The following is a 5,736-nucleotide window of genomic DNA, read 5'->3' on the forward strand; positions in this document are numbered from 1 at the left end:
CCGGCAAATGAGGGGCACGCCTGGATAACAGGGAGTTTCAGATCAGCAGCGCAGTTTGTGCAGGACGTGGGAAGAATCAACCCGCTTTCGTATCAAGTGCGGCTGAAGATAGGAAGCTGTACCCTATTGGCTACGCATCGTACTCGATACGGGCGATGGATTACCAAATGATGACGGTCACGTGCAGAAATGCTCACTTGTACCGGCGCGTAAGAAGACACAGCGTGTGACATGCACGATCCTTCGTAGAAGAGGGAAAACTGGAATTTTGAGCAGCGCATCCCGGGGCGGTATCACTGTGCAAAGTGGAAATTATTAAACTTGACAACCATAGCCTGAATGAAGTAAAGAGTGAAGTCAGTGTTACGTCATGCAAACAGGAGCATTCACATTCTTACTAGTTTCTTGATTCACACTACACTGACAAGTGTAGTTGCACGTTGCGATGCGCGAATAGTTTGTACGTTAGATTTGGTCGGGGGGGGGGGGGGGACAACACGCTGTCATTCTCTGCACTCCATCTTATCTTTCGGCAGAACAACACACTGTATCTAGAAAGTAACGGCTGATTGTTTAATAGTCACCTTCATAATTGACTTTTTTTTATATTCGTGAAGGTCATTCCAACGAAAGAAAAGAGTCCGAATATTGTTTTTGAAACGGCAGACGGTTGGCTAACGGGTCCTGACAAGACCTGTAAAAGTTAGTCAGAGGTAATTTAATTACGATTACAAACATATGAAATTTTGATGTATAACTTTATTCCATCTTCTTCTATAACCTCTTCCCTGAAGAACGCAGCAGAAATATGTAAATATTAAATGAGAGGGTAACTGAAATGACTAGTGCAGTACGATGACTAGAAATTTATGCTTACCAGAAACAAAAGAACCTGTCTGAAATGAGGCTGCAAAAGCATAACAGAAATTTGGTGAATGCTTTAAAAACGCAAAAGTAAACTGGTGAAAAAAGGACCTTTCGCACGCAAAGCTTGCCGACATTCGCCTTGGTGTAGTGCGAGTCGTGTTTCGGCGGTATTTGAACAGATGACGCAGAGAATGAAAGCGTGATGACTCAAGAATGCGTTGTACTGTACACAGGAATCGGCCTCGTCATCTTCATTTAGTCGATGGCGTCTTCCTCGCTGTGTTTCGGCGTTCTTCCTTTTGAATCGCAATGCATTGGTCTTCCCGAGATGTGGACGTAAAAAAAGAAAAATAATAATAAAGAAAACGAAAAAGTAAAAAACCGAAGCCCTGCTGCACTATTATCACACTCCATCACAACACCGCAGCAACATTACGTCTGCTCGGTAAAAGAACCAGAAAGACATAGTGTTTCGTTGCTTCTCCTGCTCCTGCGTACACCCTGTCAATGCAGTGAAAGCACGCTTCGCAGGAGACCGCCACAGTCAGACGGACGGTCACACACTTTAGCTGACTTCACTCTCTCTTTGCTGAAATCATTCTGCATTGATATCAATCGGAGGAATCACTTCAATGCAGCACGGGGATCGGATTTTTTTTTTTTTTTATTATTCTGTTCAGGTTCGGATTTCGATTCAGTTTCGCCACAGCGGTTTGAATAATTTCGGCGAAGAAGTTGAAAGTCAGCTAAGTTTGTGGCGGACGTCAAGGTGTTAATGGCAGGTTAACAGAGCACAGAGGTAGAGTACAAGCAAAGGGAAATATTGCCAGATTTCGTGGCACGTGTAAATATTTATAGGGGATTGAAGTTCGTGTTTGAAAAACATAGTTTCAGGAATGGCGGCACTCTTCTATGTCAAGAAAAGGAAAAAAGAAATAACCCCGAGAAGCAGGACACGCCTGTGTTATTGGACCTGCCATATGGTATTAGTGAACCTTCTGGGACGTTTTGCTGCGATTCGGGATCCTACAATGCCGGTCGAGTGAATGGGCCAGGGTACAAAGGGCATCCTTGTCTAGTGAAACCTAAAACGCTGTTGCTGGTTCAGCCTGTCAGGGTTTTAGTCATATGCCAACAAGTTCATCTTTTGGTATCACCGAACAGAGAACCGCTTCATATTTGTTTCGGTTTAGTTCCGGCACGGTTTAGTCACCGGAAAAATAATTTCGGTCCGGTTCAGCGTTGGCTGCCACGCCTGATATGGCAATGTCCTGGCCGTGTGCGACGGAACGCTGAAATGAACACCAAACGCACTTGCCATTTTGCTTCTCACATTTCATTTTTAACATTTCAACGTGTATTCAGTTTTATTGGTACACTGAAAAGTAGGCGTTAAAATAAAAATCATACGTCAAATACTGCTTAATTGAAACAGAACGTTCCGTAAACAGCCACGTTCACAAAACTGTTACGGGAAGTGCCTCAGGACGAGAGCCACCGATATTTCGAACAGAGACTGTTCTTCTTCTGGGCATTGTCCTCATCAGTGGCATGGTATTTAAAGGGTTAGGGATGACATGTCAAGGGTTCACAAACAGTACCGGAAAATCTGGAACAGGCAACGCGGCGGCCGTAAATTGACGTGAAATTTCTGAAGTTTGGCGTGAACTTTGTGAGGGAACAACGACAAAGATGAGAATGAGAAAAGGAAGAAACGACGAGAATAAACGTTCTCAAATTTTGGAGACGGCCTCGGTGGGTTAGTCGGTAGCGTGTCCGCCTGCTGATCCCAAGATCGCGGGTTCAAACCCGGCCGAGAACGGTTGCAACTTGGTGGAAGGGTATAAGTTGCTCAGGGACGTCGTCTTCCGTGAGGGACGTTGAATGTGGTGTGCCGCGTGTCGAGATTTTGGCGCACGTTAAAGATGATGATGATGATGATTCGGGTTTTTATGGCGCACGGACAACTAAGGTCATAGTGCGCCAAAGCTGTGGGCACGTTAAAGAACTTTCAGGTGGGCAAAATTAATCCACAGACCCGACCACAGTGGCGTCGCTCATGATCACAATTGTCTCGCGAGGTAAAGCCCCGAATTATATTATTATATCAAATGTTGGCTGGACTGATTTGCTTTGTGTGATATTACGAACTCTCTGCAGTAAAACTAGTAAATGTTGCTTACAAAGACGCTATGTTGAGATAAAGAATGGCGGGCGATGTATGAGCGTTGTGTATCTCGAAGCAAAATCGATCAGTCACATCTCAAGTTAATTTTTTTAAACTCCGTGTTAGCACCGCGAAGCAACTGTGGCTATGAGCAGCGTACAGACGTGGACAGATGGAGAGAGGACAGCAGGAAGGAGTGGAGAACAGGGGGGTTAGTATGCGGCCTGGGCCGACTTCAGGGGGAACTGTGCCGACATTCGTCTGGAAAGCCTTCGGAAAACCCAGGGAAAACCTCAGACAGCACAGCTGCGACAGGATTCGATCCCGTGTCACCTCCCAGTCTCGCCGTGGAAAGCGATCATCCTAACCACTATGCCACGGGAGCTGGTTCAAGTTAAATGATACTGACATCGGTGGTTTACGTTTATGGGACTGCATGAATAGGCTTATGTGCAATTGTGCGCAAAATATGTTCGACGCCACGATGAAAAAACGTTTGGACGAATGAAGCTTGCCTCTGTCCATCCTCTCGGTCGGTGGATAAAACCATGCAGTTCATCCCCCGGCTTGCTTGCTTGCTTGCTGGCTTGCTTGGTTTTATGCCATCTGATATGTTCGGCTCGTTAGGTTTGATCGTATTGCGTAATTTTCCTCAACACTTTCCAGTAAAATGCCACATAAGATACCCCACTGCGTAGACTTCTTCTACAAGCAGTAAAGCCTGACATCGGGACTAACATCTCCATTTCATTATTCTTAGCATCTCTATTCAATTTCATTCTGAGGGAGTTGCAGTGCAGACCGCTGCTTGAAACGTCGACTTTACAAAAACAATCTAGTGCTTAAAAGAATTAATGATGCGAGTTCTGGGCACAGTTATTGTTTACTAGCACTTCCTGTCACTGAGAGAGGCACCGTTTCCAAGTCAGCAGAGACCATAAAGAAAAAGTAAAATGACTCCGACATGAGACTCTTGATGCCAGCCACGATGGTATTTCTTAAGGAACCCCTCAACGCTGCTACACGCCGTGTGTTGCTCCCTTTCAGCATAGTTTTCCAGCCTGCCAGAATTAATTAGGGAGCACAACACCGTCCAGTAATTAATACAGATGATTAATACGCTTCTCACCGGCAGTGTGCGCCTATAAAGCTTCATCCGCAGAATGCCTCGCCATGCTCTAACTTCTTAATCGTCTCCGAGGGAATTTCGCTCACGATGCCTTCTGTGCCAGTGATGCGTGTTTCGTTGTACTTGTTAAGGCTCTTAGTGGTTCGGAGAGGTATGAAAAGACTCTTATGCATTCCGAACCAATACAGTTCTTTTTGCTTGTCGATTTTTCTGGGCTCATGGAATGGAGGACTCACTTAACAGAAGGAAGATGCGATGTTTCAGAACGCAGAATGGCGTTTTTGGCGCCTTCATGCACGCTAATTTGTATAGTTATTTAAAAAGGAAGCTAGTACATTTTTGTACTTCTTTCAAAAATTTATACAATGTCGTTCCGGTATGTCCCAGAAAATTAACTGTCACAACTGTCACTATCATAACGAACACGCCCATCGAACTTACAAACTATGTGACTACGACAAGTAGTCAGCCGTGTAGTCAGCGTTAAATGTATGACTGTTTCTTCAGTATAGCATAGTATATGGGAAAACTCTTCGGGGCGTGGTGTGCTGTAAAAGTACAGATGGCTTGATATCAGGATATCAGCGTTTCGTGGGCGCTGCAGATGACCAATACTCGTGGTCGTCTTCAATTAGTCGCTTTACTTACTATACTGTGTCGGCAGGCTTTGTCTTTGCGGCTTATGTAAAAGCTGTTCCGGTGAAAATGTAAATAGACAAATCACTACGTTGCAGCAACTCGAGCGGATCGCTAGTCAGACAAGAGTCTTTAAACTAAACATAAGGTTGTTCGAAAAGTAGCATGACCTTGTTGTTCATGAAGCCATAGAACAAGGGAGACGGGTGTGTGACCTGTCCATTAGCCACTCTTCATGTCATGCAGTAACAGTAAACATGGTAAAACGCACAAGAAGCACAAGGAATACAACCAACATGTCCCTGCCCTCTTGCACGCAGTAACAGATAACATTGCTAGTCGTGCAGCAACCGATAAAAGAGGCTGCCTATGACGCAATGCACAACGACGACTTCGGTATAGTGCTCCCTCTGGAAGTAGTTATCCCAAGAAAATCTGGAGAAGGTACAGTCGAAGTAATTTCAAGTATCATTATGTGAGAGGTTATCAGAGTTCTAATTCCAGCACCACCTTTTCTAGCTGAGTGTTTCACCCTGGTTTTCCTTGACCGTTCCGAAGCAAATGCCGGCACAGTTCCCTATGAAGTCGGCCCGTGACGCACGGTACCCCTTGGTCAACATGCCACCATGTCGGCAAACAAATCGCTCGGCAGTCGGACGCCACAACAAACCAACCCGTTTATATTCCCATTCATTCTACTACAACAATATTGACCCCTCTTTCGTGTAATTCACAACAAGCGCGTGCTGTTGCCCTCGCCATTTCGACCTCTGAAGTGGCACCTAAACACTTCCGAACAGACTTTGTACAGAAAGTCGAAGTATCGAATTGACAGGCAGATTTGATGACGAAGGCAACTGTCCGATAATCGTCTCGCAGGCAAACGGACGCGCAATATTTTGCCCAGATCAGCGATGTAGCTGGATGGACATAGTGG

The sequence above is a fragment of the Ornithodoros turicata genome, chromosome 1 (genome assembly GCF_037126465.1).
Source record: "Ornithodoros turicata isolate Travis chromosome 1, ASM3712646v1, whole genome shotgun sequence".
Taxonomy (NCBI): Eukaryota; Metazoa; Arthropoda; class Arachnida; order Ixodida; family Argasidae; genus Ornithodoros; species Ornithodoros turicata.